The sequence below is a fragment of the Diachasma alloeum genome, unplaced genomic scaffold (genome assembly GCF_001412515.2).
Source record: "Diachasma alloeum isolate Michigan unplaced genomic scaffold, Dall2.0 Dall_scaffold_00209, whole genome shotgun sequence".
Classification (NCBI taxonomy): Eukaryota; Metazoa; Arthropoda; class Insecta; order Hymenoptera; family Braconidae; genus Diachasma; species Diachasma alloeum.
Window position 1 is genome coordinate 190,868 of NW_021680374.1, and position 25,502 is coordinate 216,369.

The following is a 25,502-nucleotide window of genomic DNA, read 5'->3' on the forward strand; positions in this document are numbered from 1 at the left end:
CAATTCCCAACCCACCCACCCACGTACTGAATTAACTCAGCTGCATCAAAGTGGAGGGGTTGATACGTTGGATTATGAAATTTTATACATCCGTTGTTGAAACTGGTCGCGAAGGCCAATCCAGTAGAATGTCGGTTATAAAACCCTCTCGGTGTGGTACTAGTCATGAGATTTTGCTTGCTCCACCTTCTTACGTTGGCTTGACCATCGAGATGTTGTGCAGGTACATATAACGATTAGATTCCAACACTGGCTGGACCGCAGGAATCCCGCGAGGCTCAATTATCCGCTTCTTCTCATACCACACCGCTGGGCTTGAAGCATAGCCAAGACGTGTCTCTGACCATCGTTTGTGTAAGTATATACGTACACTTCGTATCTTATGGACGTAAAAAGATTTTGTGTACGATGGGGTTGCTGTGAGGTAGTTGGAAAAAAATGGTCCGGGGGGAGAGGGGGGAGGGGGGAAACAAGGAAGGATAAAGATCGACGCGCACATGTCGATCATGTCAACCTTCCTTGGTTAACATCTCCTATGGTCTCGATGTTTGCCCTGTGGTCGTAATTATCGTGGAAATGAAACGATAGTTTATTCTCTCTTTTGCACCCAACTATGTTTAGTATCCCGGGACAAATTGAATAACGAGGTGTATACTCGTGGTGCATGTGGTACATATATCTTATGGGTAAATTCCACCTCATGATCATCAACTTGAGTTTATTGAAGGAGTGATTCACTCGGTCGGTTTTAGTTACTTCCTAGGATGAAATCGTAAAGATGCAATTAGCAGCACGCGAGGTTAACCAATTTGTTGAAATTGAGAAGTGACGGAGAAGAGGGATGGTGGAGGGGGGGGGNGAATAACGAGGTGTATACTCGTGGTGCATGTGGTACATATATCTTATGGGTAAATTCCACCTCATGATCATCAACTTGAGTTTATTGAAGGAGTGATTCACTCGGTCGGTTTTAGTTACTTCCTAGGATGAAATCGTAAAGATGCAATTAGCAGCACGCGAGGTTAACCAATTTGTTGAAATTGAGAAGTGACGGAGAAGAGGGATGGAGGAGGGGGGGGGGGTGGGAGAGGAACCACCAAACCGAACAAAAGAGAACAGAGCAGAACAAAAGAATTGAGTTGGTCTGTCGAAAGGTTTTCGACGCTTTTTTGATCTTTGTTATTTTTCACTGGTGTTTTGTGCTCCAGGGAATGAGAGAAACCGCGGAGGCTGCTTCCAAGTAGTGAGGAACGCGGGCTGTAATTTGGGAGAAGGTGAACGGAGGGTGGGGGGGACTATGGGTGATTTGATGAAGGAGTTTTTTTGGAGAGAGGAAAGTAGCCTGGGGTACTACCCGAGTCGAGGATTTGGTTCTGATTGGACGTTCACAGGTCTTTCAAGATCTCTCCAGACCTAGATGGACCTGGTAAGTCCCAATCAGTTCTGCGACGTACTTTTCCAGAGACCATTCGAATCCTCAGTTCTTTTCGGTCCTGAGAAGTCCTCCTCGATGCTACCGAGAACGCGTGATTTTACGAGCGGGTGAAGGGGAAGGCATGTATGCGGAGGGTTGAAATTTGTAGCCAACGAGGAGACAGGGTTGCAGAATATATTTTAGCCACCCTCATCTCCCCGTTTGCAGGCGGTGTTTAAATAAAAAATAGTGAACGTTGATTCTGTATTTATTGACCCCCTGATGCCAATGAAACCCTCGGAGGTGACAGAAATGGGGAAAAAAAATTTTTCATTTTCACGTGGGTCAAGGGTGAAAGTCGATTTTCGCCAAAATTGAATTTTTTCGCCAAGTGAAAGTTGATTCTGTATTTTCTAACAATTCTGATGCCAATGAAACCCCCGAAGGCGCGACAAAAGTCGAAATAAAATTTTTTTTTTCACCCCGAGCCAAAGAGTCAGATTTTCTGTTTTTCCAGAGGGAAAGTCGACTTTCGCCAAAATCGAATTTTTTAGCTGGGTGAGCGTTGATTCCAACTATTTGAGCGACGGGCTATTCAGAACTCTCAAAAGTATGTGAAAAAAGTGAAAACTGAAAAAGTTTTTTTTTTTCAAATTTTCAAAGGGTCAGATTTTCGGTTTTTCCCGGGGAAGGTCGACTTTCGCCAAAATCGAATTTTTTAGCCGGGTGAACAGATCCGATCAATTAGCCCCTCATGTATAGACATTCCAAATTTTTATTTTCTTCCTCATTGTCTTCAAAGGGAAGAGAATTTCCCACAAAAAATGTTTCAAGTTTTTTCCACCAACCTCACTTGTTACAGAGATAATTAAATGTGCTTTTTCGATTAATTAGAAAAAACCGACAAATTTCATTACAAAGATTCTGAGATGAAAGTATCTCCACGTTGCGTTTTTCTGTGATACACTGTTAGAAATTTGTTGAAATTTCATTGAATTTCATTTCATATTATAGTAAATTTCAAGAGAGTCACATTGAATCGGATTTAGGGAAAAAATGGTCATGAAATTTCAAGTTTTAAGTATAATTCACGGAGATTCATGAGTTGTCAATGCGAGTGTGATGGAAATTTCACAACTGGAATGAATTTTCAGTGGAACATGCAAGTTTTAGAAACCAAATGACCTGAATTTTCAGTTTATCCCTGAATTTTCACAGAATAATTTAATTGAAAAATTAAGTATTTCATTTATCTTCAGATAATTTGAACAGAAAATCGATGGTATAGTTGATTTTTCAATGACCACATTTACTGAAATTTCAGTGAAACTTGAGCACGATAAAAATTTCCGGAATTTGACACGGAAAATTGAGACGAAAATTTTCAACAGTGTAATTTCCCTAGTTTTCGAAAGCATTGAAATTTTTTGCACTGATTAAAAAAAAGTTTCTTGGTCCATTTTTATCACTTCTATACTGAACCAGCTTCTAATGAACCAATTCTTTCACTTCATTATCGGCATTGCAATTAAAAGAAATTGTTAATTAAATCAGCTCAATCAAGATAATAATCCGACCCAATGTTTATGCAAATATTGTTCTGTTCAATGTAAAAAAAAAAATCCGAATAAAAAAATGAAAAAGAGACAAAGAGTGATATTTATTCAGCAGAAGGAGCAAGAGACCGCCCTTTCTGAATTTCTAAATTGACGGGGATTTCAAGGGTTCGACCCGGAGGGGTCCCTCGGGTGAAAGGACAAATTACAGCAGCATCCGGCTCGAGCCACACGAATTCTAATGGTCACGATGGGGCAGTTCCAAAGAAACCGGTGGAATTCCACACAATTTTCGTTCATCTCCACCTCTTCTTCTTTTTCTTTTAAACATGATGATGACTCTTCCCGCGGATTCGCGGATTTTATGGTTCACTAGTCACCTTCCTCTCTTTCTCACTCACTTATACGTCATCCGTGCCGAATTACGCCGCCCCTGCCACGGTGGTCCAATGGCGGATGTCGAACGTAAATGAAGAAGAAGACGAGGAAGACGATCACACCGTGAATAAGAAAGGCTGGGGCACCTTGGATCATCGTGTCCCGAGCCATTTCCAATTTGTTTTGTGTCTCGGTTCGGTTGAGCAAAAGAAATAATGAAAATAAAAGTATAGAGATGGAGAAAAAGAGGGAAGTCGAGAGGGGAAATGAGTTCAATTTTTCTTCAACATATTATTTTAGCAATATATATTCCGGAGGGAGGAGTTCGACAGGAATGTGCCAAGGTGTGAATTAGTTTTCTTTTTGCGGGGAATTTTATTGTCTAGAAAACAGCTGTCTCGACACTTTCCGCTGAATCCACAGCATTCTGAGATAATTGCGAGAGAATCGGAAGTAATAAAGTGACGGAAAAAGATGAGTCCTGGAATTTTTCGCTTATTATTCTGCAAATTCTTTTGGAACTGTATTGAATTTACAACCAATGACGCGAATCGTTCTCTCTAGACAATAATATTTTTTACGAAAAAGTTCTGTCAGCTCGTTCTTTCTTCTCGTCTGGACACATTAGTTTTGAAGTATTTTTGTAAAAGAAATTAATAATACCCGGAGAGAAAAGTTGGGTGAAAATTACCTAGAAAATCGTGGCAGATTTTACTGTACGACAGGTAATCGTGGAACGAAATGTAATTCAATGAACAAATAACTGTTTGTCGAGGATATTTTACGCTTTGTTCGGTAAAAAAACACTCTCGGTTACAGAAAAATTATACTCAACATTGAGAAATCATTGACGTTTGCTGAAATGATTTTTGATGGAATGCAGGGAAATTTTACAGTTACGGCACAAATTGTTCTCACATTCAGTAAATTTTCCGGGCCAACGGAGGAAAATTCACTATTCGTCTCACTTTTTCCCTAAAAACGGATTCCCGAAAAAAAGACTCCCGAAAACGGTGTGAAAACTCTGCTTTACACCCAAAAGCAAAGGTTACGATCTCAAATTGAGACTTGTAAACGTTTCGAATTGAGATATTCAAATGTCTTAAATTGAGACTTTCAGAAAAATTGGAACTTGAAGAATTCAAGTCTTAACTTAAGTCTATGAAAATCTCAAACTGAGACCTTCGAAAGACTTACTGAGACTTTGAAAACTTGAAACTTTAAATGTTTTAAGTCAAGATTTTTGAAAATCTTGTTTTATCACTGTTGAAAATTTCTGGCTGAATTTTCCGTGCCAAATTCCGGAAATTGTTATCGTGTTCCAATTCCACTGAAATTTCAGAAAATCTTGTCATTGAAAATTCTGAATTTCGTGGACAAATCAAACAGAACTGTAAATTTCCGTTTCATCTTTCCCTAAAAATGAATAGAAAACCAAACAATTCTGGCTAATGTATTCTGGAATTTTCAGGACAGTGACACTGAATGCGATTTAGAGTGAAAAAAATCATGAAATTTCAGAGTTCACTGAAAATTCAATGCAATTTGACACTGAATTCTGGAATTTTACTGAATTTTCAGTGAAATCTCAAATTTCATGATTTTTTCCCACTAAATCGCATTCACTGTCACTGTCCTGAAAATTGGTGGTCAACTGTCCATGAAATGTCTTTTTTTTTTAACAGTGTAAGACATTTAAAATCTTAAGATATTATTTTTTGGGTGTACGCCCCAAGACGTTGGCTCTTGACTGCTCCAATTCTTCTATCACTCCCATATTTGCCGCATAACACACGTGTTTATGTCAAGATGCTCGAATATCGCGCGGTACCTGTCCTCACCGGATATTTGATTGATCCGCACTCTTTGCTTTGATTTGTCGCCTGAATTGCCTGAGTTCTCTCAATTTTCAATAATTTTCATTATTATCTAGGCCTCGCACTTGGAATTTTACTGAAAATTCCAAATGATTTATCAGTATCATCACATATCGATATTTCATCTAAATTAATCGTAAAGAATTTCACGATTTTTACCCGAAATTTCAGGAATAATTTCCTAATAGTATACTAAATTTATCGGATTCCTCCCTTGAATTTCGGCAAACATTCCTAAAAAGCCATAACATGACACAATTACTGAAATTCAGGGGTGACCCCAGTTTTTCCTCTCTGTACACCCGTTCCCCTAGATCTATCCCGAAAAATCTCTACGAAATTTTTCGCCTCATCTGCTTTCACTAAAACAGAACTGGTTGGTCATCAAAACAACGAGTATTCGCGGACGGATGAAAACACTCACGGGCACTGTCCCTCCAATTTGCCTGGGTTTTTAAGAGTCCAAGTCCAGTGCTTGTGGGAAAAAGAGAGAAATAAATAAATAAAGAATGCAAAGTGGTGGCCGTAGGGCGCTCGTTCAACATTTTTTTCAGTTTATTCACTCTCTCTCTCTCTCTCTCTCTCTCTCTCTCTCTCTCTCTCTCACACTCTCCCTCACTCTCTCTCTTGTTTTTTTCCCTGCAATCGCAGTTGAATTAATGCGAAACGGGGCACACTGGGGGCTCGTGTAGGCCTGGTAGCAGAAGCGCGATGCGAGAGTGTCGCCGTATGGCGTTCCACGTGAATTATGGCCTTGGGAGAGGGTTTGAACGCTGTTGTGGAGTTTAAAATAAAATGTACAGAGGGAAATAGTGGAGGATGGAGGGAGGGGGAGGGAGCCGTTGTACAACGTCGATGAGAAAACCATTGGAGAATTGTTAGGAGGATGATGGAGAACGGAGGATTATCCCAAAGCCAGACGCATTACTATCAATTAACTGACGATGTTGGAACTGTACGGGAGATTCTAAGGGGAATTGGGTGGAGGACTTAGCAGGTTAGTAATCCCATGGTTATGGGTTAAAATTCGAGCAAATGCGAATTTAGGTAATTTTGCTAATGTCTGCGAGGGGGTAATGATGGTTACCGAGAGCTCAAGCTATTTGTCATTTTTTGAATGAACTAATGACGTTGGGCTCACCATGGGAAAGCATTATAAGCAGATGAATTGCCTGTTTGAATCGATTATTTTCTCCTTACAATTTCGATCAATGGGGTTGCAGTATTTGACGTCGCGTGGTACAACCAACAGAAAATGTTTGAAAATATTTCCCGTTGCAAAGGAGAATAATGTAATAAATAGCAGATTGTGCACTAAGGGAAAAAACAGGACATTTCAATCCGTGTGTGGATTGTTGCGGTGAATACGCGGGCTTTGATGTCCTGTTTTCCTTCTTAGGTGCACATACTATTTTTCGTCATAACTGCACGGTATAGTTCATTTTTTCTTCGTGCAGGGAGGGTTAAGGCATTCCGATGATCGTCGAAAACGATAGAAATTCGAGGAATGAAATATCCCACTTTCCTCTCGTCATTTGGAGGGGAAAATTTCTAACCTAGGAACGTAAAATTAAGGAGTCGTGTGCACGAAATTACTACTCGAGCCGAAGGCGAGAGTGATAAGCACCTGGGTAAGGGTTCTCTATTTTACTTCCCGTGGTTAGAACCGTATTTTTCATCTCGGCGCAGGCGTAAAGTCAGATCTTCATGAAAAACAAAAATAATTATTTTTATATAAAAACACTGGGCCAACAAAAATGTTTCTTTGGTTTTTCCTGGAAATGAGGAAAACATTTTTCTCGAAAAATACAACTTCCATAAAAAATTTGTAAAAAATACAGATACCAATAAAAGTGAGCCAAGTCAGGGCTCAATAAAAAATCAGTAAAGATAGAACCAACGTCCGCGCCAAGGAAGTTGATTCTATCTTTACTGATTTTTTATTGAGCCCCAACTTTGCTTATTTTTATTGGTATCTGCATTTTTTCAAGTTTTTTACGGAAGTTACATTTTTCTAAAAAATGGTCTTCCTCATTTCTAGGAAAATCAAAGAAAAATTTTCCTTGGCACAGTGTTTTATGCAAAAATAATTATTTTTGGTTTTTAGGAAGATTTCATTTATGTTTGCAAAGCGAGGAAATAATTAATTTCGTGTTTGTCCAACTTAATTTGTTGAAATTAAATTTGATGTTTTTTTCATGAAAAGCAAACTATTTCTATGATGTTATTTTTCATATTTTCACATTGAGTAAATTTTAGTCAAATAGATTCCGATAATCCATTCATGTATTGACACCAATTGTCTAATTTCCGCGAAATTTATTATTTAAGCACTAAAGTCAATGTGTAAATTCCTGATGAAAGTCAAAACTATTCAAATTTCCCACGTCACCAAACCCTGAAAATATATTTGCCCACATGTAGTTCATAAATTTAATTAATAATATTAATTATTTGAAAGCAAGGTGAAATTTTCTCGCAAAGAGCAAAATCCCCCTTGCGGAGCACTTCATTTTTTCGGTTTATTTTGCGTTTACGATAAGTAAACGAGTCGCATAACACAATGAGTACACGGAGAAGAGAGATACAATAATTTACTCTTTCTCTCTCCCTCCTTCACGCGCGAGGCTGGTTCACACTGCTACCAACTTCGAAGTCCAAAACTCACCCTTAGGGCTCAGAGATAATGAGAAATGAGAAAATGAAGATAGTCAACGAAAAACTTGTGAGCGATGTAACTAAGGGTATTTTCCATGTAACTTGTCTCGTTTCTATTTTATTGAATAGGCATGATCCGGAGATAGTGGAGGGCGTAGTTACTTCGTGTATAGCTGCCCGGCAGCGCTCGGCCTGAGGTGTTGGACAGTCGGAGTCAAAAATTTTCATTGGCCGATACGCTACCGCATATGTCGATACCCCTCCCGCAAAGCGGGAAAGAATTCAATCAAATTCGTTTCAGACAAGAATTGATAGTAAAATTTCGTACGAAAATTTCGGGGACTTGCTTGTCTGAAACAAATTTGTTTGGCATAATTCTAGTTTTTTTTCTTAGTGTACACTGTTAGACATTTTTTGAAATTTCATGGACGATATTATAGTAAATCTCATCAGAGTGACATTGAATCGAATTTAGGGAAAAAATGGTTATGCAATTTCAAGTTTTAAGTAGAATTTAAAAAAAAATTAAAAACTTAATTGAATTGCCAGTGGAACATGAATATTCAGGAACAAAATGACATGAATTTTCAATTTTTCCCTCAATTTTTCTGAATTTTCTGAATTTTCACAGAAAAATTGAACTGAAAACTCAATTATTTTATTGATTTCCAGATCCTTTGAACAAAAAATCAATGAAATATTTGTTTTTTCAATGACAAAATTTCCTGAAATTTCAGTGAAACTTGAAGACGATAAAAATTTCCGGAATTCGGCACAGAAAATTCAGACGAAAAATTTTAACAGTATATGATCACTCAGCCATATGTACCCTTTGGTAGGATATTTGGCCGAAAGCAAGCAACTATTTTCTCATTCGATAATACCTTTTTGCAATTTCCGGAGATGGAAAATATTGGTAAACCGGAAACGGAAAAATACGTCAGCGTTCTTCCATTTTTGCATATGAAATGCGGTTGGTGAGTGTCTATTCTCACACTCAATCATCGTCAGTTGAACATGCGTACTGAGAAGCCAAATCCTGTGTTGTGTTTAAAGAGAAAAGGGAACGCAGGCGATACAAATTAAAAACATTAAACACATATAAATTGATTAGTTATCGATATTCATTCAGTAAAAATGAAAATTTCATTGAATTCGGGGCCCACGAGCGAGGTATCTTATTTGAAACCCGCTGATCCCTATTTTTCTTCTCTCTATGGGCGCGCATGTTGGGGGCATAGGGGTTCCCAGAATTCCATTCTCCTACTGTCCTTAAGGTATTTTATGCGAAGCCTCTGCTGTAATTGCACTGATGGAAACAGAAAAGGGTAGATTGAAACGCCACGTAGTATTCATATCCCCGAAATAAATGTGCCACAATAAGATGTTTCAGATGACTCAGTCGACGATAATCACCAGTTTTACTAGCCAATTCCTAATGCCTAACAAATAGACCTAACCACAGAGTCCGTAGAAATATATGGAAAGCGTTATTTAATCGTTTAGTGTCTAGCCACACCATTCCACTGTCTTCTTAACCAATACTGCAATAGCATTTGTATAGGAAATAACTTTAATTTTAAGAACTATTCATAGTATTTCCGTTTTGTCTATTTATGTGAAGTAAACGTTGTTTATGCGACCAACAACTGTACTTTATCTTGTGGTCAATAAATAAACAGTTCAATTACAGATACGCGGTCATAATTCAGAACCATTAATTAAGGATAAATAGCAATGAGAATTTTTCTCCATCCAAATTTTAGTCAAAAAATTGCACTAGGGGATGATGTGCCTGTACCGCTCAGCGGGTAATACCGCTCACCCGATTTTCTCTACAACCATCAACTTGAAATTTCTTTCTGTTCCTGATCATGAAGAATTTGATGATAGGATGTGATTGTCGGAAAAATTTCACTTTATTTACCACTTTAAATATGAAAAAATACGTAACGAAGTTTTGACGTCTTTACAGTGCAAAATTTGTGGACTTTTAATTAAGGTTTTTGATAGTTTCAAACGCTGAATTCTCATATTAAACTGTGGTTATTCGATTCGTGGTACTTTCACGCGTAATTTGAGACCAATTCGAACTCAAAACTCCACTCATGTCAATAATTATTAACAATTTTGTTGACGCCGAGCGGAGCCGGTAATACCGCTCATAGGATCGGCCACGTAGTTACTCGACAGCACTTGAGTACAGGTTAGGTTGCGGTGCGAGCGATACACGCAAAACCCTATGAGCGGCATTGGAATCGTGCCGAGTGGTATTACCCGACGGCGGGTAGTACCGCTCAATAGGCTCTCTCTTTTATTTTCAATCAATTTTGTGGATTCTAAGGAGAATTAGGCGTCTACACTTCGAGAATAACGAGTTCAATAGTTAAAGAAGTCTCACAAATACGTTTTTTATACTCAAGTTGAAATATAAAATATAAAACTGGCATTTCCCCTTAGGTGGGCGGTACAGGCACACCCTCCCCTAGCCGATTGTTATTTTATACAGTCACCGCGGTAGTCAATTGATATTTTTTGATAATTCCAGTGGTTATTTATCTGACTCGGATTTCAGCCAATCAGAGCGCAGTATTTGAGGCTGTCAAACAGTTTTATTTCAGAAATTTCTAAAAAATTTCAAAACACTTTCGAAACACTTGTTTTGATTACAAAATTTACTGAAAAAACACGAGACAAATGGAACGTGACGAAATTTTGAAAATTCAAGCTTTTCAACTTTTTATTTTGAAAATTCGGTATTATGAGCACTTAAGGATTGAAAAAAAAATTACTCAACATATTCTTATAGATGGTAGAAAATCGAAAATTTCGACGTGTCATAAATAAAAATCGGATGAATAGAACTGGAATTATGGAAAAAAGAAAAAACAAAGAAAAAATTATATCTCCGACATGAGCTGTCGAAAAATTCTGAAAAAAATTGAGAGATAGCTTTTCCAACCCCTCAATCGTCGAAAAAATCGAGATCAATTTCCAAGAGGGTGAGAGTCAGCCGTTGAGTCATTGGACACGGAAAACCTCAGATATGAAAAATAAAAGATTTCCTGATTGAGTGAGCCCCTCGTTGGAACTGACAAATGGATTTTGTCTCACAGTGCAACTCCCTTGGTCGAAATTTGAATGGAAAAATTCTCTTCCGAAAACCACTCGAGCTTCAAAATCAACCGCATTTTCCTCAAGGTTCCCTACATACACACGAACTCATAAACTTGTTTGCAGCGAATCTATCGGAAAATACCTGATAATTTTGGAGCTCTTGAGGCATTTCATACGACAATTAGTTTTTTTTTAGCATCATTAATAAATCCAGGCCCCAATAAATGCTTATCGTCAGGGGCAATCTTACCCCGATCTTTTTTATAGGTTTTAACAATAGCGTAATTTATTTAAAACGATGTTCAACCGATAATGTATGCAGACATTGAGCCGACATCGGCGGGTTCCAATGGCCCAGGGTAACGCCCCGAAGTTGGGCAGATCATCAGCCGAAAATCGCAGCCGATTATCGAGCGCCTCGGGGGCGATGTAGTCCCGACGTTCGGTCTTTTTTTTGTCTCACCCTAAGAATGAACGCATACATGAAACTGATTAAAAATGACCTAAAACAGAACAATTGTGATAAATTTCCCTATAATTCAAGTTGACGCGAATAAATCACACAACATTCTGGTGTGACCCCCTAATGATCAAAAAAACATTGAATTCCCTCCGTAATTGATGAAAAATGGCCCGAAAAACCACAAAAAAAGCAATAAATCTCCCTGTAACGTAAATAAATGTCTCCCTCATTTTTCGCAATTTATAGAATACAAAAGAACGCATTATCTCCAATCAGTGTTGAATTTCACGTACTTATCCAAACACATGTACAATTAATCACCTAAAATTGTAATTAATATTCTGACGACTCGACCAGAGGTTAAGCCCGCAAATTTCGCCGCGCCTCCCAAACAGTAGTCTCCCCCCCGAAATTATCACCTGGGGAGCCATTCCGAATATGCAGAATATATATACCTGTCCTATCTCCACCGATCACTGGAATTCTCTCTCCACCCGCCTCCCTAAAAATATTTTCCCAATAAATTTTTCCACAACCCCGGCGTGAAATAATGTTTTTTTTCATTCCTTGTTGTACTTCTGGTATGCAGGGAAGTACATACATGCTGATGTTGTACAATTCCCGCTCCTCCCAATTTTTAATATCCTCCTCCAGCATCCCCTATCCGTTCAGAAATTCCATTACAACCGAGAGGGAGATGAGGTCAGTGCTGTTCCTCTCAGTTGCGATTAATTAACGAAGACATTTCCGTGGGTTTAGAGGTGGCGGATTAAAGGGTTATTTCGTGCATTATTATCATCGTACAACATGAGAAAATTCCGAGGAATTAATAAAGTTTTTGTTTGTATTTCAGAATGTCGTAAACATTCATAATCATGGTTTTATTTTATTCTGGGGAACGCATGCGCGAGTGAATTGAAATTAAATATCTTAATTCATGGTGATTATTTGAGTTTTTTTTCCGTTATTAGGAAAATGAAATTCAAGAAGAAACAATGCAGTACTACAATGTCAAAAATGTTTGCCTGATATTTCTGGTACAATTTTTAGAAATTTTTCTCATGTGACAGTTTTACTGAAAGTTCAATGAATTTCGTCATTGAACGTGCACAATTCGATAACAAAGTCAATGAAAACTGTTAATTTCAGTTCAATTATTCCATTGACATTAATAGAAATGAAGAAAGTTGGGGTAATACATTCTGCAAATTTCAATGATTTGAAAATTTAGCGTCATTTGGCACTAAATATCAATAATCATTTTGGATACTGCAAGTAAGTTGGGGAATTCAATCGTCATCCTTTCGCTGAAATATTTGTTTCATCACTTGTGCGTGAAGTGAAATTTTACACACGCTCCGCGGGCGCAAAATTCCATTATCTACACCTTGTGATGAAAAATAGGGTTCAACACTGGTGAAAAATCGTTAATTTCGATACGAGTGCGTTATAGTATATTTCCATACAAGTGCGTAATAGTATATTGTGTTACTAGTACGTAAAGTTCCACTTTTTTTATCACACGGGGAATACATCCTATTTTTAGTGATACCTGCCGAGTTCACTCTTCGGGACAGTAGAGGGGATCAAGTGGTTGTTTTTCTGCACGAGTGCGTAAAGTAAAATTCGAAGGTGTAAAGCGAAACTTTACGCCCGAGAATTCACTTAACGCATGCTCGTGAACTTTACGCACGCCGTGCGGAAAACAACCGCTTTACGCACACTAAACCGTTTCGAAAAGTGCACTTTTTAGGCAAGTACCACAAAAAAAGTGTTTTTTGCTCTGTGGCGGATGTGTCCCCACAACACTTATCCCAAGAGTGCCAAATTCTATTTTTCATCACAATGTGTGGAAAGAGTAACATTGCACTTTACGCGCAAGTGATGGCAAGTATTCTTTGACCCTTGGGAGGATAGTACTCGCTTTCGGCCATGAAGTGACGTGTTTAGCATGAGTTTACTCAAATCATTTCGACTGTTAGCGATTTTTTGAAATTTAATTGATATAATGACATTTCAATCCTCAACGTAGCAGTTTTTAAGTGAATTTGAGATAAAATTAGAAGAAAAAACTATTTACGATGTTCTTATTTATGTTGAAAAATAAAGGAAATTGAGCTCTTTTATATTAAACAGGTATGCAAATTTCTGTGATAGGTAAATTTTTTAATTATCATAGCTAAGCATTTTCATAATACCGTCAACGCAAATATAAAATTTTTCTGAGTTTGACAAATTTTTAAGTAAAAAAACCAATTGCCATAAAATCAGTTTTCCATTAATTAGTTGTTAAGTGTTTCAAGCACTTCTGGAAATTTCCGAAGAAATTTATCGTAACAACTAAAAAACCTCACATGATTAATACCCATAGCTACCCCCCGCAATCGCATCCCAACTAATTTAATTATCCCCCCTCCAATTCAATAAAAAACCTCCCAAAATATCGCCAAAAAATGCCTCTTTACCCAACCCTCATAAAATTCCCGTTAATCTCCTTAATAAAAAAACCATAACCCCGTCGCCAAAAAATTCCTTTGAAAAAATCAAGGCGAAGACAAGACATGACTCCGTTGCTCTCAAACTCTTCCAACAACAATAAATCCATCTCGTCGGGTGGAGGAGAAGGGCTTAAAAGTAAAGACTCTAAATCAAGATCTCGTGGACAGCCGTCCCGCTCCCCACCTCCCGCCACCCGCTCCGGCCCCTTTTCTCCGCCTCTCCTCTTCCCCTCCCTTCCCCTCTGTTTTTTCATCATCTACCAAAAGCGCAAAGCCCCCGCACCTCCTTTGAACTTGCCACCATCAACGCCGAGATATGATTTAGTATTTCTGACAGGATTAATAATTTCCAGGCGCACACACCAGTGGTAGCAGATGTCGGGACATTTTCGCGCTAGTATTCCCTCCTCAGTGTCTGTTGTAACTGGGGTTATATTCCCTGTGAGTTTTCGGGTTCAGGGGGGCACCCTACGCCCCCCCTCCCCCCCCGGCCCTGTAGACGGTAGTACGGATCACACCGGTTGAAATGGTTTGGGTTAGAACGGCCTCACGGGGAAACGAAAAGCGGACGATGAGAAGACCTGATAATCAAGAAATTAGCATCAAGCCCGTAGGGAAGGGACAAGAGGAGGGAGGTGAGGATGGGCTTGAGCCTACCTCCGGGAGGAGTCGGAGGGGTGATAGGGACCATGAGAAGTCATGGCTGTTACAGTTAACCAGATAATATTATCTTTTCCATGGGTTACCGATGAGCTCGACGATGAGATCAGACAGTAGGATAAAGTTTTGAGTCAAGTTTACACGTAATCTCTTGTACTTTTGGAGATTAGTGGAGATTACAGTTGTGGATGAGCCAAGAGGTGAGATGGAGGAAGTTTGGTTGAAGAATTCGGAGGGATTGAATGGGGGTGACACAGTGAAGACAAAGTATTAGCTTTTATGCGGCTATACGTTGTTTTTAGGAAACCGCTGCATTGCTAAATTTAACCTTAAATTGGTCACTATATTAGGGACACGCCACAGCGCGTCGTTTTTTTTTAAATCAACATTGACTGGATCATCGGAAACATGAAAAAATTTGACTTTTCTCGAAATTTTAAAAGAAAATCAATGATTTATTCTTTAAAAAACAGAATGAATAATTCATATTCAACAGGACAATTTTTTTTCCTATGTTAAATGAAATGGCCCGTCACGCAACATTGCCTACAACTCGTTAAACGCGCCCGGGCTGTGTAGAGTAAATTTGTCAACGTTAGAGGTGCACGTAGAGAAATATTCAATATAAATTACGTATCGTTTCCGTAATTTCGGAGCAAAATGTGGTTGTAGGAAATCTTACGGAATTCCCGAGTGGAAATTCCGCTCAGGTCTCGATCAGAAACTGATCACGTCCGATCCGAAATTCTGATCAGGCGTGTTACGCTTCCACCTTATGTTTTTCCACTAGGGGTTCTTGGCCTACCATCATTAGGCATTAATTAAATTCAATTTTTTTTGAGAGAAAAAATTAGTAACTTCCTAGCCGGAAATCGAACCCGGGACCTCCCAATGTCGCGTCGGGTGCTCTTACCATCTGAGCTACCAGGACACTTACGCATCTCACTCTCGAATTGACTCATACCCGAGTGGAAATTCCGCTCAGGTCTCGATCAGAAACTGATCAAGTCCGATCCGAAATTCTGATCAGGCATGTTACGCCTCCAAAAATTTAACAAATGGTTGTCGAATGAAAGTGGAAAATCTTATTTGAATTTTCATTAATTACTTGATAAATTTGAGTTTTGAGGCTTTCGCCGTCAACGTTATTGTTTATTGTTATGGCTTCCGGATGGATGCCGTCTAGATTTAGATTTTTGCCGACATTCCGCAAACATTTCAGTCAGCATCATTAAGGCTAGGTTGCTGCGATACTGTATCCACTCCGATACATTATCGGAGCAACCTAGCCCTATATAGATTGGCGATAAAAAATTATTCGATCATTTCATGCTTACGACCAATCGTTATTTTTCTCGGACCATATGGTCAGATTCTTGGCGCGGTAATGACCGGTCATGACGGTGAATAGCGTCCGCTGACCGCGTCATTAACAGCCATGACAGTGGTCGTTGACAGTCATTTGACCCCTCATTTTTGTCACTTACATCCAGGGATCCCCATCAATATTAAATTTCTGTAATATTACAAGGATTTGACCCTTACATTATTGAAGGTTTAAAATATGTTGATTCAATTTTTCTAATAATATAATATTAATAATCTGATTTTTTACGAATAATGATATATTTAAAATTTGTTAATATGAAATTGTAAATTTACTACTAAGTAAATAATTCAAATTTCTTGACAGGGGATTTACGATTACACAAGTAATCGTCAATCTTCCTATCTCAAATTAATGATTGATAAAATAGTTACAAATTTGAATATTTGAATCGATGATACTTAAGTACTCAAAAAATTTCAAGTGAATTATGAAATTACATTTCATGTTATCTAATTAACGGCTACAAACGTAACCGTAATAAAATATTACAAATTTGGCTATCCCTGCTTACATCTCTACTTGTGATAGACTTCAACATAGTCATAATATCTAATTGCCATTGAATTTCCCATGTAAGATTAATATGTATATCAATCAAAATCTAAAAATGATTCTTTAAAATTCAATTTCCAGGTAATTTTTCGCATTTTTTGCTTTATGCAAGAGCATTAATATCTCACCATATCCTCAAACATTTTCTAACAATTTTTTTCACTTCTTTTTTCTTTTTTTCAAGACAATAAAAATTAACATTATCTTTCTGAAGATAATAGCCTCCTTTTAACTTGAATTATCCCGAGTAATCGACGACGATGAGATGGCACATTTTGCTGATGGGCTAGGGAAAGAAAAGGAGAAGGGGGAGCGGTTTAGAATCACCTCTTCCTCGTAAGCGTTTAAGAGGTAAAAATAAGTCAGAGAGGGCGGGAAAAAGGTAGCAAGGCACAGTGCTCTGGAAAAGCTCCTAAACGTAAGCGTAACTGTAGTCTTTAGAGTGGTTCCTGCTTTCCCAACTTCTGCCTGCCCCACCTACCCCACCACCATTCACTATTTTCCATGTTACCACCAGCTTTTTTTCAGTGGAGTGAGACTATATCGCTTTTTTTTACCCCGTCGGCTATATAACGTTATGAATGCATAAAAAGTACCGTAAACTCGAGGAGAGACGTTTCCCTGCGCGACGCTCACGCAAATCCAGACTGAGTTGTTTTTTTTTTTCAACATTTTCTTGGTAAGATGAGCCAACTGTGAGGGGAAACAGATTTTAGAAACCATTCTTCACTCGAGAATTGAGAGATCCGTTGTTTTTTATGAAGAGTAGGCAGGAGCAAGCTGATGGCTACCCGATGACTGCTACACGAAATTAGAATTAATTTTTTTTGTTAATTTTATAAATCATCATTGAGGGACTCCACTTTGAAACCGGAGGTCAAAAAAATTGATGCTCATTATTTCTTCATCGGTTTTTTATTATCACGAATAACTTGGGGATCAAAGGAACAGTTTTGGAGGCATTATTCTCGGCGTAAGGTGAACAAGATTCATGTGTGAACGTGTCGCCGTTCATTGATTGCGCATGGTAATCGTATTCGTGTACGGCGCTGTGTTCACACATGAATCTTGTTCACGTTACGTCGAGAATGTGGCCCTTGAAGGAGAAAAATTGGGAAAGAAAAATCATTAGGAGATGTGGGGTGAACTGATCAGTGTTCGAACACAAGTGATCGAACTGAATTACTTCGTCGGCGTTAGGGATATCGTGAGAAACGAGAGAGAAACGAGACGTGATGAGAGGCATTACGAGACGAGACGAGAAAAGTTGGTTGAGAGACAAGACCAAAATATCTTACACTGATAGATAAGAAAAAATATTTTACACTGAGAAAGAAGATATTCGTCAAAAGATTTTGTACTTGTCTCAGACACGAGGACAATTTGTTTTATGACAAAAAAGTGATTTTTCAAACCAAGCCGAGTTGAATCAATTTATTCATTAGTTATTGGTCGCGTCAGGCTAATGCGAGAGGACTTCCACTTTGCATCGTATGCGGAGATATTTGTAATGCATTTCTGGGATGACTCAATTTTTTCTGCTATGTCGGAATGAACGTCAATGTTAAATTTTTTCAACGCATATTGTTTCCCATCGCATTGTTATTACCCGTAAGGCATCCTCGTTTCGTTGATCTTTTGTTTTAAAAACCACAATATGTAGAGTTTCGACCGTTGATAAGTTTTACTGTTTTAAAATTCGAACGCAACGCCATCGCAAGGAAAATTTACATGGATTATAACAAAAGTTCATAATGAGCGGAATTTCCTTATTATAGCGGAATTCCTTATAATATCTTCTATGAAATTTCAAAAAATTTCTAACAGTGTATATAGGGGTAGTTCAAGTATTTTACGTAAGCGAATTTATGCAAATTTGAACCCCCTCTTCTACTATGTCGGCATATTCCGTATATCGATAACACGTACTATCAGAAATCCTGGATTTTTCCCCATTCCTCGCAATAATGGCAAACTACGTTTTTAGTGCAGTAAGGCGATAAAAGGTTTTGTATATAATGTGGGTTGCAAGTGAATAGGAGTCATTGCTCAGTATTGAAGCGTCAAGCACATCGATTCATCTCTTCAGAAATTGCGATGAAGTTCTCAACGTTTTTCACTCTACTCCTCATTGCGCTGGCTTGCGTCCGTAAATATCAGAAGAAATTTTTGATCAAATATTTGTTTATCAATGATTCTAATGGAATCGGCTTTTAGATGTAGCGGAATCATCTTTCCGTGGATTTAGAAAAGCGGTTAAAAAAGGACGTTAGGATGGACAGGGATACGGAGAGCGCCATCGACAGTGATCTTAATGCATGGCATTATTCCTGTCTTGAGTTGATTTGATTTTTTTCACCATCCCTACACCGAAAGTTCGAACTTTCGGCCTCTAGTGGGGCTGTCGAAAGTACGGAGTATTCTCCCGCCTCGTAGCAGGGCGAAAGTAAGAAACAGGCTACGAAAGAAGCCTACGCGCAAAAAAAAATGCGTGCTGCGGTCGTTTGTCGACGCGCAAGTGCACATATTAATATCTGCGCATGCGTCTCCCATACTTCGGTGTCCAAGGGACAATAACGTTTACTCAACGTTCTATCAATCCATAATAAAATCGATTACATTCAATTTACCCAGTTTATCTTTGCCCTACTGATAAAAATGGCATCATCAGACGATTCCTACGATAGTGAAAGTGAATGTGAAGCAGAGCCAGAAAGAAATATTGATGGGGAAGCCAAAGATATCCAAGAAAATCTACTGCCACAAAAGTCATGCAAAAGATACAAACTTTGTTATGACAAGTTCATTGCATGGGCAATGAAAAATCAGGTTAAGGAATTCACAGAAAATGTTTTTCTCGTCTATTTTAATGAACAATCAAAAAGACTGAAGCCTTCAACTCTGTGGGGAGAATGGTCAATGCTGAAAAGTGTCATGATTCTTTATCACAACATTAACCTCAAAGTATTCGACAAACTCAAAGCTTTCATGAAGAAACAATCCAGGGGATTTAAGCCAAAAAAATCCAAGATTTTTTTGTGGAATCATATACAGACGTATACAGACGTATACAGACATATACAGAACGACACCTAACCTCACTTTCCAATGGAGCATTATTTTCAGTTTTAGCATTTTCTCGATGAATTTCTTACGAACTTTCGGTGTAAAGGTATGGTGAAAAATAGTATGCAATACACGGGCAAAAAGTTGGCCACGTCATCCCGCGTGATTGCCACCCTCGCTTCGCTCGGGTGGCAAACACACGCGGGATGCTATGGCCAACTTTCGGCCCTTGTATAGCAATATACTATTGTTATACCTGTTGAATTTGTTGGAAGATATGTGTAGAAATTGAATAAATTGTTATGAGGAATCAATCATTTCTCAATCATTTCAGATACCTTACAACCTCTTGAGGAATATCACTACAAAAACCAGGTGTCTGACAGCTATCTGCATTTAAGATGTCAGATGATAAAAAACGTATGAATCTTCAAAAGTGTCTGAAAATCTGACTAATGTCTGAAAATTTCAACCACCATTTCTGTCTGAAAATGGTAGACATTTTTTGTTTCTGAGAAATTTCAGGTATTTACTTTCAGATTTTTTCTGTGTATGAAATTCGGCTATTTATGAGCGATTCAAACATTTCACTATTAAGATATCTCACTTGATTCAGATGGCAAAGTCCATTCAAACATTAAGTTTTAAGATATTTCCCATGTCTGAAAAGTTGACGCATCCACTGCAAAAACTAGGTGTCTGACAATCAGCTGAATTTAAGATGGCAGATGGCAAAAAACGTCAGAATCTTCAAGTGTCCGAAAATCTAACTGATGTCTGTATTTTAATTTCAGACATCTTGGTGTCTGAAATTGAAATGCCTCCATCGATTCAGACACATCTTAATGTCTCAAAAGTGTCTACAAAATCGTCCCAAAAGTGTTTGAAAAGTGTCTACAAAATTATCTGAAATTCAGACATTAGTTTTTGCAGTGATTTCCGCTGAAGAAGGAAGGAACTTATTTTTGCATTTGGTTACAAAATGGAATGATTATTTCTGTCTTCATGGATTGTCTGAGTGATGAATAAAAGAACGAGAATTGTAACCGTTGCATGTTCTCAATCGCAATGAGTTTGAAGGAAAGCAATAATCCCTGTTTCATCACGCTGTGTGTAAAGTGACATTTTACGCACGCTCCCCGTGCGCAAAAACCCACTTCCAACACATTGTGATGAAAAATAGGAGTCAATAGGAGAAAAATTGAGTCAGTGATCGAGGGTTAACGACAAGAAAGTGATTTCTCAAACCAAGCCTAATTGAATCAATTTATTCATTAGTTATTTATGCGCTCTCCAGGAGACACCTCTTAATTGTTTTCACCTTAGCCAAATGCGAACGCTCTCCCACCTTTCGTCGTATGTAGAGATATTTATAATGCATTTCCTGGATGACTCAATTTTTTTGCCATGTAGGAATAAACGTCAATGTTAAATTTTTCCAACGTTTATTGTTTAACATTGCATTTTTTATTAACCATCAGGTATGTTCGTATCCGTGATAATATTTTCAAAAGAAGAATATACAGAGTTTCGACCATTGAAAAGTTTTACTGTTTTAAAATTCGAGCGCAACTCCGTCGCAACGGGAAAATTTACGTGAATGATGACAAAAGTTCATAATGCACAGAATTTTTACATTTTTTAGCGTGTACTTTTTTTTCTGTTGAAGTTGAGTTTTCTATTAATTTTCGTAAGGTGAGGAGGGACTTTCTGCTCATTTTCACGAAATTCGAATACTGCTACCTTCTATTTATTGTGAACATGAAAAAAGGCATCCTCAAAGCACGAATATGATAATGGATTCAGGGATCGAGTATTCCTGAAGAGAGCGCGCCCTTTGAATTTAGGATGAGGATATCATGATTCTCAAGTCAGGGAATGAAAATCTTCTATTCAAGAAAGGAACATTCTCAAATAAACGCAAATATATATATTTGTTCAACTCGATGTTTATCACTTAAACCGAATATTTTCATGTTTGAGAAAAATTTCATAATCTTTCGGGCTGACGACGAATAAATAAAATCAACTTCTTGGGTGATCAAGGAAAAATGAGCTAAAACAGCTTTGATCAAACAGAAGGAACAGTTTTTTTTCTCCGTGTAACTTCATTAATGTTTGGGAATGTTGCAAACCGGAAAAATCCTGCAGCGCCAGGGGTCTATACTTTTTACTAGATAGTAGTTATTGAAATTCAACAACTAGTTGGTGCAATTCACCAAAACAAAACCTGAACTCGTTATTTGTTATTAAAAAATTGAAACAATGTTTTTTATTCGTTGTATTATTCTTGTGTCTTGAGTTGACTTTATTTTTTGATAAACATGTTGAATTTGTTAGAAGATACATGTAAAAAATGAATAAATTGGGATGTGGAAATTTTTGTGAAGCGACAATCATTTCGGATACTTTATAACCTCTTGGGACGTTTCCATGGAAAGGCTATAAAATTAAAAATAACTATGTGAACATAGTAATCGTGGACAATACCGGACAAACTGCAAAATTCCATTTATTTCAATCGAATTTTTGCGATGTGAAATTCATTTTTTACGATTTAACATGATTATTCTTCCCACTCGGATTTGAACCAATCAGAGCGCAGTATTTGAGGCTGTCAAACAGTTTTATTTCGGAAATTTCTTAAAAATTTCTAAAAAATTGGATTGACGCAAAATAATATACCGTTTTTGCGTTTTATCATTATTGACTGACTCACGAAGTTTCATGCTAGTGCAATCATTTTCCTGCATTATTTCTAAAGTTTGTGAATTTCCGAAAAGTTTTAGAAAAAATGCTGGAAAATAATTGCACGATCGTGAAATTTCGTGAGCCATTACGTAATGGTAAAACGCAAAAACTATATATTTTTTCACGTCAATTCGATCAACAATTTAACAGAAAAATTCGAAAAACGTGAATTTTTGCGGAAAGGGTGTAATACATCCTTAAGCATGTGTTGATGATCACGGGGTTGAGCTCCCTATTTCCATGGGGAATTCCCACATTTTTCACGTGATTCATGAATCTAAATTTAATATTTCAACGATCTCCAGGGGGCATCTCTTGAATGGTTTCGCGTTATCTAAATGCGCACGTTCTCCACTTCTCGTCATATGCAGAGATATTTCCAATGTATTTCCTGGATGACTCAATTTTTTTTCTATATAGGAGTAATGTCAATGTTAAATTTTATTTTTTTCAACGTGTATTGTTTACCATGGCGTTGTTTATTATCCGCCAGGTATCCTCATTCCGGCGATAATTTCTTTTCAAAAGCAGAATATGTAGATTTTCGACCATTGAAAAGTTTTACTGTTTTAAAATTCGAACGCAACTCCGTCGCAACTGCAAAATATACGTGAATTGTGAGAAAAGTTCATAATGCCGGTTCCACATTTTTTAGCGTGTACATTTTTTCTTTTGTAGCCTAGTTTTCCATGAATTTTCAGATAGTGAAGGGGGCACTTTCTGCTCATTTTCGAGGAATCCGAATACTCCCACTGTTTATTTACTGTTCACATGGAAAAAGACATCCTCAAATGAAGAGAATGGCAATGGATTCACGGATCAAGTATTCCTGAAGACAGAGCATCCTTTGAATTTAGGATGAGAAAAACAGAATTCTCAAGCCAGGGAATGAAAATCTTTCATTCAAGAGGGGAATATTATCAAATAAGAAAAGAGAACAAAAATACTTCGTCAACTCGATGTTCATCACTTTTCCAAAAACCGAATGTTATCATGTTTGAGAAAAATTTCGTAATCTTTCAGGCTGATGACGAATATATGTATAAAATTAACTGCTTGGATGGGCAAGGAAGTGAAATTCAACAAACAAATTCGGATTCTGCGATCCAAAAAACATTTAAAAAATCCAAATTCGACGTGTAGACCTTTCAGTGAATATGAACTACTAGGAAATATACCATAAACGATGATTTTTTTTTCCCACTCCTAGCTAACCCGGCAAACTACGTTTTTAGTGGAATGAGGAGATACGGGAGTTTTATATATAATGCAGGTTGCAAGTGGAGTTTTATATATAATGCAGGTTGCAAGTGGATAGGAGTCAGGTGCTCACTACTGCAGTGTCAAGTACATCTATTCACCTATCCATAAATCCGTCTCTCCAGAAACCGCGATGAAGTTGTGGTCGTTTTTCACTCTATTCCTAATTGTGCTGGCTTGCATCCGTAAGTGTTGCAAGTTATTTTCATTCAAATAATTGATTATCAATGATTGTAATGGTTTTGGCTTTTAGATGTAGCGGAATTACATCCGCATGGTAAAAAAGGGGGCAAAAAAGGGGGTAAATCTGGAGGTAAAAAAGGAGGTAAAGGAGGTTACAAAGGACACAAAAAGTGGTAAAAAAGGGCATTCGGATGGACAGAAACACTGAGAGTGTCATCGACAAGGTTTGAAAAGAGCTTACTATTTTTACAATATTCAACGCTCATTCTACAATTTGTTGTAAAATTAATTTTCATAGACAGTTTTACAGTAATTTTTTGCTGAACGAAATGCAATTCGATGTAGGAGGAAAAGATCATGAAATTTCTAATTTCATTGAACATTTAAAGAATAATTGAACATTCATTTTTCGTGACTCTTTCCTAAATTCGCTGAATATATTATTCCGCAAGAATAAAATCATTATAAGTGTACAAGCAATTTTTACCTGAATGATCAAAGTCATCATTTTTAATATTTCAGCAATCCATGTCAACATCGTTTTGTATTAGAATCAGTTGATGGGCGAGGATAGAAAACGGGGCCGGCATTTTGGATTGCTGATTTCGTCGATGAACATGCCAATTTGTTTTGTTCAAAAAAGCTCAACATGTATAAGTATTCTTCGGACATTTGAAAATTATAGTTTGTAATCGAACGGCTGAACGTATCAGTTGTCCTTAAAAAATTGTAACAATCATCTTAATTCGTTGCATTATTCCTGTCCTGAGTTAATGTTTTTTTGTTAAACATGTTAAATTTGTTGACAGATACATGTGAAAAGTAAATAAATTGTTATGAGGAAATTTTCGTGAAGCATCAATCATTTCGGATACCTTTTAACCCCTTGGAACATTTCCCCTGCAGACGTAAAAAGTTTATCTTTTCTTTTGCTTGCAAAATAGAATGATTAGTTCTCATGGATTTTCCCAGTGACAAATAAGATTTTACCTCTTGCTCATCACACCATCAGTAGTTTTTTTACGTTTACGTTTACGTGAATTTCAATGTCAAAGTTTAGTATTTGATTTGAACACAACCAAATTTCGTTTATTACCATGAGAATAAAATTTAGAATGTAGATCGCACAAGTTGATCTGTAAAGACTTTTGTTGATGGAAAAAAAAGATCAGAAAACGCGCTGTAAAGCGCGGATATTTTTTTTTTTACCCTCTGAGGTGAATCCCGAGTCGAATAATTGGACCTGACAAGTTCTACTTAGGTCTTTCCGTTCAGAACTGGATAGGTCTTGGGAAGCCTCTTCCCAAGTGCTTCCGAGACCTTTCTACCTCTGGTTATGTCCCATTTCAGCACTTGTTAGGTGTAAGCAGGACTTGTATTCAGACTTTCCAAATCCTTGCCGGTCCCCGTAATTCTATGGGCCTATATTAAATCTGCGTTCATATGTTTACTCAAGCGTTATTGAAATAAAAAATGCAATTATTGTTTTTTTTTGATGATGATTTTTTTTGAGATGCGTGTATGTGGAGGCTTGACATTTTTACCCAACAAGGGGAGAAGGTAGCAGAATCTATTCTAGCCACTCTTGTCCCTACGCTTGCATTATCCAAATAAAAAATGAAAGTGTTAATAAATCTGACCATTGTTCCAAGTAAAAACCGAAAATCTGACCCTGTGGC

At 37.6% G+C, this 25,502-nt stretch overlaps 1 protein-coding gene and 1 long non-coding RNA gene across 3 annotated transcripts in view; one reads left to right on the forward strand and one right to left on the reverse strand.

Annotated features, from left to right (window-relative positions):
• LOC107036536 (protein espinas) overlaps positions 1-25,502 on the reverse strand; it is a 178,357-nt gene that overhangs the window by 35,902 nt on the left and 116,953 nt on the right. The window lies entirely within an intron of this gene.
• On the forward strand, positions 20,112-24,670 carry LOC107036537. Its single transcript, XR_001460787.1, has 4 exons — positions 20,112-20,154; positions 23,082-23,825; positions 23,894-24,047; positions 24,346-24,670. It is a non-coding gene; the product is annotated as an uncharacterized LOC107036537 (long non-coding RNA).